The sequence below is a fragment of the Ambystoma mexicanum genome, chromosome 6q (genome assembly GCF_040938575.1).
Source record: "Ambystoma mexicanum isolate Mex_15411 chromosome 6q, UKY_AmexF1_1, whole genome shotgun sequence".
Taxonomy (NCBI): Eukaryota; Metazoa; Chordata; class Amphibia; order Caudata; family Ambystomatidae; genus Ambystoma; species Ambystoma mexicanum.
The window spans coordinates 1,172,886,710-1,172,899,879 of NC_090937.1; the positions used below are offsets into that span (position 1 = coordinate 1,172,886,710).

A 13,170-nucleotide genomic window follows, 5' to 3' on the forward strand; every position below is an offset into this window, starting at 1 on the left:
GATAGGGCTGTGATGACACAGAAAGGCAAAATTATGAGAATTAGGAAGCCACCAATATAAAACAGACATATTTTAGTTGTCCACAGGAGCAAAATGTGGGAAGAAGATTATGGCACATTTTTCAAGCATGTAAGAAGGAAAAAAAACACAAAGGAGAAGGAGAAGTTGATAAGACATGGGAGACGGGACACACCCTTCACAGTACAGTGCATAACCACATGAACAGTAGGGCCAAGATCACAGTGTCAGGCGCATGCGCCGCAAATTTAACGCACATCGCAGACAAAGACAGCCACTGCAGACACCAAGACAATGCAGATACACACACATAGAACAGGAGGGTGTGTCACGTTGAGGGAGGCCCATTTTAGGGAAGCATGGCCTTTTGTATTTACCTCATTTATGTTAGCATTTTTAGACACAAGAGCACGCCACACACAGTAAATATGATTGGCAGAAATGAAAGGCACATTGGCACGATACTAACAGCAGTTTTGTTCAAAGGAAGGGCGCACACAGAGAGGGAGAAATGGACAAACAGCTACAAGCAAGCTTCAGAGGTGCAATGGTGAAGGGTGGGCAGAGTGACTTCACTCACACGAGATAAGAATGACGGGGTGAAGTGGAGAAGAGAGACAGCTCTTAATGAAGGGGTAGGAGGACCCATTAGATAGCTGGGGGCGTGTTTATACCAGGAGAATGGGTATTCAATGTATGTTTCGCATGTTGAGTAAAAACAAAACCAGAGAAGGAGAGGATTTGACATTAAAATGAATTATGCTGCGAGCTGACAACAGACACAATAGTTACACATTAAAGGGAACCAGTTTGGAGGCATAGTGCACTGCTAAAAGGGACCAGAGCAGTGTTTTGTCAGTTGATTTTCCTGTCAAGTTTTCTTTTTGGCTGAAAGGGAAAGGGTGCAACCATATCAGACAATATTATGGCAACAAGGGCATAACAGATCAAGTAAAATAAATAAGTTGTTTAACTGGACAAGATAAAGGACAGGAAGGCGGGGCTACAGAGGGAAGCACAATGTCCAAAAATAAGAATGCCCAGCCAGTAATGAATGATCGTATTAAGTAACACATTTTGTATACCACATATTATTAATGGAATTTTGAATGTTTCAAGGGGTTTAAGGATGACATTATTTCATATAGCACCTTTGGGCAAAGTAGCAATGTAAAGAGAAGGAGCAGCACTTGAGGTAGGTACTTGTGAAAGGGAAAAGTAAGTGGATAGAGATGGCAGGTAAGTACTGGGGGGAGGTGAAAGGAGTGTGGGAGGTCCCACTTTGATCTCTAGGGGAGGGGAAGGAGGCGCAGGTAAGTAACAGGTATAAGGAGAGGGAGATGAAGAAAGGTTTTCAGTGGCAAGCATCTTTTTGTACAGGTCAAGAGGCACAGATGAAGCATGGCACTTAAAAGGTGGCCCTCAACAAGAAGAAACGTATCCTTTTCATGAGGTGTACACAATGAGTAAATGTGAATAAGGGGATAACGTGTTGTATGATTTGAAATGCAATGTTTGTATGAGATGCATGAAATGATCTTTATGATTTGAAATGTGATGTTCATAGGAGATTAGTAACCTTATATTGAAAGGGAGCAGAAATGCATATGCAAGAGATGCTAGGCAAACTTGTGCACACATCTCACACCTGCAGGCACTTACCCATTACCTGTGCTTGTCTCAGCGTCAAGAAAGGTTAGGGAGATAGCAGCAAGGGTTTGCAGGAACGCCACAGCAGAAGGAAGATGGGCAAGGGGAGGAATGCCAAAACAGATACAGCTCATGCAGGCCTGCCAACAAACAGCAATCCCAAAGACAAGTCCAGGGTTAATGGAAACAGGAAAGCATCTTGGACATTGCGAGTAGGAAATCACCATCACATTGGCACAGAGCACAGAATTTGCCAACTCATCACATGAAGGGATAACACAGCAGCAAGGCCAGGGCACCACGCGCATGAGAAAAGAGAGAGCTCATCAAAAAGGGTGTACCGTTCTGTCCATTACTTTATTATGACTTTTTGTCCCCATTTGGTTTCTACATGACAGTTTAATTCGAATCAAGGATGTGCATATTGTACTCATGGTGTCCCTGAATCATGCTGTTCCATCTTAATCTTGTATCCTGGATTGCAACATTATGTGTTACTACTGACTTCTGCAATTGTATTTGCTCTCCCCTCTTGCTTCTCCACTCTTTTGCCTGCTTGCTCTCTGTTCTTTCCTCTCTCCCTTTTCATATCTCCTCCCCTTACTTTCTTCTATGCACTTACTCTATCAGAATTGTCCCTGGACCTAGTATGATAGCAACCTCGTCTGTCTCCTCCCTCCTCCCCTTGCATGTTTCCCCTCCAGCACTATCTGAAATGTCAGGCCTAGTACGATAGTCCCTTGTTTTGTTCCTCCCCTCCCTTTCTGCACCCCTATCCCTCACCTTTTGTTTTCTCCGGCTCTACCAGAAATGTCGTCATGCCTAGTATGGTAGTCGCCTGTCTGTTTCCATTTCCTTCCCACTCTCTCCCTCCCTTCTTTATCTAGGTCTTAGCTCTTGCACTATCTGAAATGTCGTCAGGCCGAGTACGATAGTTAATTTCACATCCTTACTGTTCATGGCCTGTAAGAATGTCATTGTATTTTCCCTTGTCTTGAAGCACTTTGAAACACATTGTGTATAGGCACTATATAAATAAACTATCATATCAAATAATATCACAAGAGAAGAAGAGCAGAAGTGGTAATGGGTGGAGAAGGACTATGTTATTGTCTTTTGTTGTATTTTTGTCTCTCTCTCATGTGGTCAAGATGGAAAAAATGGGACAGTTAATGCTCTAGAGAAATTAGGAGAGCGCCAACATAATGAATGACATCTGGAATAGAAATGGAGTGGGTAGTAGGCATGGAAGATGTGAAGTAGATGAAAGGAATAGATATATAAAAGGAAGTAGTTGCAAGCATTTAGGCAATGATAGGATGTGATCAAGAAAATGTATATACATTTCGAGAAACTCACCCTGTTTTCTCTGTGTTTTTAGGCGCAAAGGCACTTTTAACTGCATACCAGAGTGATGCCCAGCAGATGACCCACACAACCGAGCCCATGAGCAAAGAAGGAAGGCCTATCGCCAGGAGGGCCTGTGGGACCCAGCCTTATGCCCAAATGTCACAAGCTGGGACATACGAAAAGCTCTCTGATTGTGTGCCCCCAAACACTGTGTTCTCTCCCATCATTAACGTTGTCCCCATACAGTGACTGTCTTACTACTTGGTATTTGGACTCAAGGTTCTTGGACATGGAGCAGTTTGTAGTATAGATGGTGCCCAAGCAAAGGACAAAGGGGACGAGAACAAGAGAAAGAACTCTGGGGGAGAAAACAGTGAATTTGGGGGTGGCAACTTTTGAAAGGGGAAAAAAGGAGAAAAATGTTTTTATTACAAATGGAATGATGGGTCCCACTAGGAATACTGGAGCGGCACTTAAGTGGCCTCCCCTGCTCGTGGTGGCAAGGTTCACCCGTTGCGCCTGGAATAAATACAATTTTGAGTAGCTAGGAGATGACACATTTGCAACTTGTGGAATTGCACCGCTGGAAAAGAATGTGGTTCTGTTTGTTTTGTACTCTGCTGTCTCTACTTCTGTCCCCTCTTATGACAGTAATAGGAAAACATTAACCTACTTATTTTCTGGATTTCAATGAAAAGTAGTGACTTTACCCCTTACTGGTGACATGAAGAAATTAAGCAGCATTAATAGAATATTATTGTTGATTTAAAAGAGAAAAAAAGAGAAAAATATATAGATATGAGTTCTTGTATGACAATTTGGCACACACCACTAATGATGTATAGCACCAGCACGTGACCAATGTGGGGAGGGAGGTTTCAGGGAAGGGCTGCCATGCAAACTCTCCCACTTCCCAGATTTCTATGGCGGTTCCAGAGGAAGCAGGCTACGCTACGATGAAAGGCACGGGAGAAATTACTGCACAGTTATGTGTGAATGCAGATGACTTGACAATACGTACCAAAATACCCAGACAAAGAAATTGCAACACAAGGGAAGCTGCAATGCCTCAAGAGTGGGAAGAAGAGAGGTGGGAGGACAGCCTGAATGTTGCAAGAAACACCAGCCACCTGTATGTGAACAAGGGATCGCAAGAGAAGAACGGCTCGAAGGCTGCAAGTATGCAGGACACAAGTGCTCCTGGCAGTTCCAGTGGAAATGGTGCAGAGAGAAAAGAATGAGTACACCACGGAGTGGCGAGAAGTTCAAGATGCTTACATGGGTAGAAAACAAGACCGGCTTCTATCCAGAATGCCATCAAGAATAACACCCTCATGTTGCCAGAATGAAGATTCAGCAAACAGTGGAGAGAAAAGAGGCTGCAGACGCATTCGAAGGGTACATGGCACAAGAGGAGGCAACAATATCCACAGACTAACAGTGGGCAAAAGCTCACATGCAGGTGCCACCCAAATGAAGAAGAAAATATACCATAATACCATTGAGGACACCGGCCTTGATGGTGCCCCAGAAAGACACAAAAGTGAATGGATGCCCCGAACTGGACGCAGTGCGGAGAAAGAAGAGGGCACTGACGCTGAGCAGGGTGAAGAAGAGGAGATGACCTGGAAGCCAAACCAACCGAGAAGGACCTGAAGTGACCTGAGGGGGTGACAAAGGTGTGTGAAAACAAAACACCCATCTGTGGGGAGGGGCTTTGAGTTTGTGGTCCAGGCTGGTTGTCTGGACCAGACGGGGGACTGTTTAGGTGGTCTCAAACCACCCGCCAGCATACCCCCAAGATGACGGATGCCACCCACTGAAGCAGCCCCAGAGACCATACCCAAAACAAAGTAATCATGCAGAGGCGACATGGCTGAACACACCCAGAGAGAAATTAGCCAGTAGCAAAAGACCACACATGATCTGCTTGCTGACACCAAAAAAGCAATTATCATGAACAGCCATGAAAGCAAAATGGAAGCCACAGCTGCATTGAAATGAATTGGGAAAGCTTAAAACTGAAACGCACAGCAGATCTGGCAGAGCCGGCAGCATGTCCAGCCAAGGGCCGTGGGACAGAGTTCGAGTCAGCAGAAAAGATACAGCACCTACAAGGACAGGAGACCGAAATCCCTCATAAATGCAGGCAGAGAAAATCGCTTTTACGGTCCCTGAACACGTGAACTGGAGCTGGGGAACAAGGCCCATTCATCTGTGGCAGACAGATAATGTTGTTCCCATCAAACCAAAGACAGAAGATGGAGAACAATGTCCTTGCTCTGGGCTTGAGAAGGTGGAAGTGGCAACATTGATGGGAGACAGGCGGTGCTCTGAGATCCTAGATCAACAATGGGGGCTGTTCTGACGTATAACGTTTTTTGGGGACTACTATTTGACTTGAGTAGGCCTAGATTATTTCTATTATGTCAAGATAGATACAGAAACACTTTGAATGTGAAAATGCACAAATAGATTTCAATCAATCAGCTTTTTAAATTTATTTTCCTGCTGGATGCATTTAATAATCATGCATCAATAGTTTTTTGGGGAAATAAGTATTTGTTGAAAAAAACACAATCGGAAAATACAAAAAGTTCATTCACAAGAACAGAGTTTGCAAGGAGGTTAATTATTAGTCTTAACTTTTCCACAAGCAACTGTTTATGACAAGATAAATTGCAAAATAGGAAAGTGTTTTGAAAGAAACACTGTGAAACCACCACCTAAAGTGACAAGTGATTAGCATGTAGTCCATACATAACAACCAAGACAAAAGCAATAAATGAGAAAACTCTTGGTTATTTTAGCCAGGCTGGAGGATGACCTAACAAGAGATCACCTTCCCCACCCATCATTTTTTGCTCTCATGCTGGTAAATTTCCTAAACTGATGCGGCTTATTACTGACCTCCTGGGGTAGTGCCAGGAGGTGCTACCAGATCTGGCCAGACCAATCAGATTATTTGTCCCCTATAGACTGTAATTATGCCTATACTGTTCACCCAATCCAAATCTCGCTTCGAGCCCAGGAATGTAACTTTTGATTGTGATGTCAGACCTGTTTAAAACCCAACTGCCCGTCAGTAATGAGCTGAGAGTGCATTTGGAGCTGTAGAATCCGTGTGTGTATCCCTGCTTAAAGCAGCAATTTGTCACATTTCTGGACTCCTCCGATTTTTGGGCATGAGGGGATTTCCCTCAAGCCAAACTCTGTTTTTTTAAATTACACTTCAACAGCGTTTGCAATGATTTCCTATATGCTGGTGCAAAAAGCAGGCTGTTTCCATAGGAAATCTTTGGTTTCACGCCAGCATAAAAATGTCATGCTGGCGTGAAACCAAGTTGTTTTTGAAGGCAGAGGGCAAACGGCAGGCGGAAACATAACTCCTGCTTGCCCCACGCTCCCCAAAAATAATGAAAATTCCCCATAACATGAATGGAGGCATTAAGACAGGTGTAACAGAGTTACACCTGTCATTAGAGCCTCCATTTACACAACGCAGACTTCCAAAATGAGCTCCATGGTGTATAGCACAAACCTAGACGCCTTCACTCCCCTAACCCGAAGGATCTTGCTGGCACCCTGGCGTCTCTTAAACCAAATATACACAAAGATGGCTCCGTTCCCCATTGACATCCTAAACAGGTTAAAAGGGCAGCCTTCACCCTCCCTATCTAAAATAGTAAAAACATCTCTCAAGCAATGCATCTTCCCAAGAACCCTAAAATAGGACAAATCTTCCCTCCCCTCAAAAAACCCTCCGTGGGCCCAAACAATCTCATGAACTACCGACCAATCACTAACCTTCTATCTATTGAAAAAAATCATTGATAAGGCAGTTGCCAACCAACTACATGATCGGATTAACCAACACAGCCTACTCTACCGATCACAAATCTGGTTTCGGACCAAAATCGAGAATTGAAACTGCCACCAACCATGTCATAGATGACACTCTTCAAATCATGGACAAAGGCATCTCAGGCCCCCTGGTCCTCCTCAAATTATCTGCCGCATTCAACAATCATTGACCATCTCACATTGACCACCCTACTTGTGAACAGAATGGGATTCTCAGGCATAGTTCTCAACTGGTGTGCTTCTTACCTTTGAACCGGCACCAAGCCATCCAGATGGGCAACTTGAAGTCAGACTACCACCCAGTCACCTGTCCCACAGGAGTCAATCATTTTCTCAGTGATATTTTATCTACACATGGAGCCATTGGGGTCCCTTCCCAATGACCCAGACATTTCACGCCACCTCAGGGATTGCCTCGATCCCATCCAAGGTTGGATTACATGGACATATCTGAAGCTCAATCCCATAAGGAGGGAATTTGTTCTACTTGGTCACCCCTCATATCATTCAGGGGTAGCTAAACTACATGCACCTTGAGGGCTTCCCATGCTACCTGCCCCAGATGCCGTATCATTCAGGTTCAATATAGACAGCACTCTCTCCTTCCAACAACATCAACAAAAATGCTCCAATTGTCTGGTAACAATAGACTCTGCTCTGGAAGAAAAAACTCTTCCTTACACCCAAGGATTTCAGAATTACAGGCCAGGCTCGGTTTATCTCCCACATCGATCGATGGAACACCCTCTTCTCCAGCATTCTGGCAAACCACACGGCCCCACTTTGGGTCACCCAACAAGTCAAAGCACAACTCATAATGGGAAACCAGTAATTCAGCCACATTTATCCCATCCTAAGGGAGCACAACTGGCTTCCCATCCCAGCCTTCCCAGCCTTTCTGACTGCCTGCCTCATTTATAAGGCAACACCTGCTCACACACCTGCCTACCTAGCTGCACAACTCTGTGTCTCAGGTGGGTCGCGCCCCTCCAGGAGCTGGGACATAACTCTGATCAAGACACACAAGGAAAACAACAGGAAATTGGCCTTCTTCTGCTACTCCCCTGCCTACTGGAATACAATCCCAGTAGCAATACAGACTGTATAAAAGCTCTTGAAGTTCAGGAAGGAACTCAAGACCTTACTCTTCAGTCAATACATAGGTGCCACCGAGGCTGCTTGCGTTCTCGCATCACATCTGACCCCTATGGGCAGAACATCCCATGCAATATATTGTGATCTCCACTCCTTACCTCATATATGACCATAACAAATGTGTACAGTGCTCTGTAGCTTCCTAGTTAGGGTTGCACTATATAAAACCCAACTACAAATTCGTATTAAGCCAAACAGTAAGGTAACATTCTAACTGCAATAATCTGGTATTATGAGTGGCTGAAGTATATGTATTGTTCATAATCTAAAGACAGTTGTGGCATGATTTTAACTACTGCAGATCTGTACACTGTTGGTATGAATTGGATAAAAGATTATAAGGATATCTACAGATCAAACCACCATGCATGGCTCAGATTGTAGATTCAGGTGTGTGTAACAGAAGTTGCAGCCAAACAGAGACCCAGAGCCATGGTGTTGTTATTTATTTATTCAGATTTGTAGAGCGCTCGTCAGCCCGGGGGCATTGTGACGCTTGTTACAGTCATATCTGTTAGATTTCAAGTAGCTGGAAAGTAAGATAAGTGGTCCCCTTCCTTAAAATTCTTCAAAAGTACAGTAATAGGACAACCCTCCACCCATCCCCTTCATTTCAGAACTGAGATGTTCAGTTGCTGAAAACCAGCTTATGGAGTTCAAACCTTTTGCAATCTGGAGGCCATTAAAGCTGCAAGGAAGGTCTACACCAACCACTGTTATTAAGTGGTTATAGATATGCTGCCTATTTTCATAAAGGGAAGGCACCCTTCTGCATTGCCCTGTTGATGAAACTATGTTTTTACTTAATAGTACCTAGTTATGCCATTTATGTTTGTTCGTCCGTAAACTGTTTTGAAGCCATTTGGTCTGTCACGTCTAAGTGGGTAGGCAGCTATGTGTCGGTCGTGGCTGTTTGCTTTCTGTGGGTAGAGTAACAGTAAACCCTGTGGCTCACCTTGTTTGTGTAAGCTTGCGGTGCCAGCATGGTGTGTTTGGATCGCCCAGTTCATGTGCACTGTCAGTGTGGTGCTATTGCATGTGGTGATAAGGATCTCCTTCCCTGTGGTATAGGGGTACATTTGAGGATAAGACCTCAGACAATAAACTTGGGGCTGTGGGGAACTGATGTGGCGTTTTGGGGCGTGATGCAAATATCTGGCGTGAGTTTGAGGACACGGTAAATGACTATCACAGGTGACCCTTTAGTATAATGGACAATAGTAACTTAGTGTGATGGAATTTTCAACATGGCAGCAGTGCTCTTCTTGAGTGCATAGTAAGACACTGTGTTGACTGCTGAAATTAATTAGCTTCCCTAGCAATGTGACTTATTGCTTCTCAACTCTGAAGACTCTGAAGTGGACCCAGAGGCTCCTCTTGAAATCTCATGACATTCCTAGCGCTACTAGTTCCTCTTAGAAGACTCATATCACTCCCATTCCTTCTATGGACGTTTTGTGTTCAGACCTTTCCTACTGCAGAGAGTTTGGCCAACTCTGCATCCTGTGTTTACTGGCATCATTCAATCCTGATTTAATTCCTAGGCCCTCTATTTCTCCCTGAAACTTGCCATTAGTATTAGTCAAATATTCTTCCCTGATATTGTGTGATCACGTGATTCAAAGTCTGCAGGTCGTTCTGATGCTCATTGGTGAAGTGGGAGAAAGGAATGGGTTCTCTCTAGGATGCATACTCTCTGCCCAATACACCCCTTAAACGTAGCACCTCTCATGTAATTGCCAACAAGGAGCAGCGATCTGCGTCAATGGCACTTTGGTTAGTTATTGCTCTTCCCATTTCTGGCACACACCATTTTGACTCTTTGTACTGAATTAACAGTGGCTGATGCCAGAGATTGAATTTAATTCAGGGTAATAACCATCTGCTCCTGCCCGATGACGAATTGCCAGATATAGAGAGATGGGCGGCAGGCACCAGGGCTGTAGCACCAGGGCTGTAGCAGCAGTTGTGCACCTCAGGTATCTGGGTCCATCCTTTCCAATGTAGTACTACTGTCTCCTTTCCCTTTGGATCTTTGGTGCAGATCCCTGGGGATCCCAAAACTTACTGCACATTCATAAATCAGTGTAAAGGACACCTCCTTTGTAGACCCACGCAAGTTCCCAGTGTACCTATTAAGGCTGCCTTTATCCTCTCACATTTGGGTGGACTGGCCACTACATTGGCCTATAATGTACTAGAAACCAAAGATCCTGTTGTACGACTATATTGAATCCGTACCCTGAATTACTGGTGCTGTACTTACACCCATGCATCTCTGAGAGGAAGGGAGAACAATGTCATACAGACCCCCATCCTCCATAGGAACAGAAACTTCAGGGGCTCTCTACAAAGTAAATAATTATTACTGATCGTATGCAGATTGGAGGTGTATGGGAACCTCAAACAAAAGAAGACAAAAATCAGAGATGTACCTCTAATTTATGCTTATGCCGTGAAAAATACAGCCACTTGGAAAAAGAGTGCCCATGACAGCTAAAGGTAACGGGAAACACCAGAGCATGTCCTTACATAAGACTATTTCGATGGGCTTGGTCGAATGTGGCCTTCTGGATAAAAAGGCCAAGTGCACAAGACATTTGCATCTGAAAGTGCTTTTGGAATTTGAGAGAGGTTTTCCAGTAAACACATCGGTCCTTGTGGACTCTGAGGCTACCAGGGGGTACAGGGATTCTGCTTTTGCTTGAAAAGCAGACCTTCCAACGCAATCAAAAGCACCAGAACCAGTAAGAGCTATCAACAGTGGCACTCTCCAATCAGGATGGATATCAGAGAAGGCCACGGAGATACACATGATCAGTCAGAAAGAAGACCAGGAAAAGGTCATGTTCAACATCATTGTCACACCATTCTTTGGTGTGATTATGGTAATCCCATGGTTACACAAGCATAACCCGGCTATAGAGTGGGTGGATTGCTCTGTATGCTTCTGATCTCCATTTGTGCTGAGCATTGATTACAATGTGATATTACGTAGGCAGTCTCATTTGGGTGTTGGCCCCAAGCACCCATTCCTGGTCTTCATGAAATCAAAACTATTAACAAGAGAATATCTTGTGAGTATTCTGATTACTTAGATGCATCTAGTAAATAGCAAGCATCCATTCTGCCCCTGCATCAGAACTACTATTGCCCTATCGACGTCATGGGGGGTAAATTCCTTGTGGTAGGGACTACTCGCTTACCTATGGACTCCATGGAATAGGGATTAACCTACCCTTGCGGGCACCTGTAATCTGCTGGTTATTCCGGCAGACGAGGTGCTGGTAACGGTATTACCGTTTGATGGTATCCTGGCAGATTTACCACCAGGATACCACTAAACATGTAATGAGCCCCATAAACCCCAGTATGCCATGGGTCCCATATATTAATATAGACATCACCGATCACACCCTTCACTTACTGACATGTTCCCAGTGTAAAAACATTAAGGGGAGAAACATGGGAATGATACACGATCTGTCAATTCCGCACAAACCATGGTACATAATCACTATGGATTTCACAATTGAACTGCCAAGAGTAGATGGTCATGGTACAATCTGGGCAGTAATTGAGTATTTTTTTTTCAATATACCAGGTTTGGGTCTTCCTACTATCCCTATGTTTGCGGATTTGTTTTTTGCAACATATTTAAATTGCATGGCCTCCACTTTGTGGTAGTATCTGATCAGGGTTGCCAATTCAAATCCCACTTTTTGAAATAATTAACCTGTCTCCTTGCTATTGAGGCCCACCTCTCTTTTGCCTATCACCTACAAACTGATGGGCAGACAGAGAGGGCCAATCATATCTTACAACAGTATCTGAGGTATTTTGTTTACAAAACGAGTACACTTCACTTTCTTTGTTGTGTACCGGCGCTGAATGTACCAATTATAACCTTCCACATTCATCAACTGGGGTCTCCTTTTTCTATGCTATCTGTGGTCAGCACTGCAGCATTTTACCTGTCCGGCCGCCTTCTCCACCACCAGTGTGAACAACTGAAAACTGTGTACTGCATATGCAGTCTGCCCAAGTTTCCATATATCAGCACCTCAACTCAGCACAGGAAAGAACTAAGTAGTATGCAGACAGGCGAAGGGAAGTTACGCCTATTTATGAGGTGGTGGATGGAGTCAGGCTGTCCACGGCACATCGGTACCTTCCTAGCTATGGAAATTATTTCCTCGATATACAGAGCTATGCATCATATCAAAGTTATTAATCCTGTGTTTATCGGACTAGTGATTCCTGGGTCTTGGAGACTTGATCCAAAATGTTTTGCATCCTTATTGAAACCATGCCCCCTGGCCGCAAGGATGAACCCACGTCTATCAGTGATAATGGCACAGGGATCGGAGGAGTAGGACGTGGCGTGGGTAATGGATTCCTGAATTTAGCAGGGGACCCTTCAACACCTTATTGACTGCAAGAGACGCAGCACTGTAAATGGAACCTGGAACCTCGAGATAATGTTCATGCCTCTTGTTTAGTCACAGTTTCATCCTGATTGCAGGTGTGGCGCAAGGGCCTTGTAGAAGACACTGTTGCAGTTTGACACCCCCCCAGGAAGAATGTTCCAGTTTTTGGCCACTGCCATTTGCGTTGGCGTCTCCCCACTCAAGCAAGGCCCTTAAATTATATTACGAAGAAAGCTATGAATAGAGCATGCATACCCTGGTCAGGGCCATGCTTTACGCAGCCAAGAAGCACACATCCTCCCAGCAATGCTCCTCAAAGCGACTCAGTCCGCTCAGTGGCATTTGGCTCAGGCATGCATTCATTTTGTTTTTTCAACTCTGAATCTGGCTTTTGTTAGCGGACCTCCGATTAAGCCAAGCGCATTTGACATATGCTGCTTACCTCCAAATCACAGCTTGTTATAGAGTTCTGTAAATACAGTGATTTTTGCAGGGTTCCAGACTTACCTTTCTTCTGCACCCTCTCTGTGTTTTTCCTTTCTCCTGCTACATCTCTCTTGTGGCTCATAGTGGTGACACCTTATTCCCTTAGTTCCTCCCTATTCCCTCCTATCTCCTTATTTTTGTCCTTGTTCCATCGCGCAGTTCCTGTGGCTTCAGTGGTTCTTGCCTCCTTTACGTGATGGAGTGGCCACCTCTAGTC

General features: G+C 44.4%; 1 protein-coding gene across 1 annotated transcript in view; it reads right to left on the reverse strand.

The window, feature by feature from the left end:
* The window catches only part of KLB (klotho beta), a 385,009-nt gene that overhangs the window by 211,778 nt on the left and 160,061 nt on the right, over positions 1 to 13,170 (reverse strand). The gene's annotated exons all lie outside the window — the stretch shown is intronic.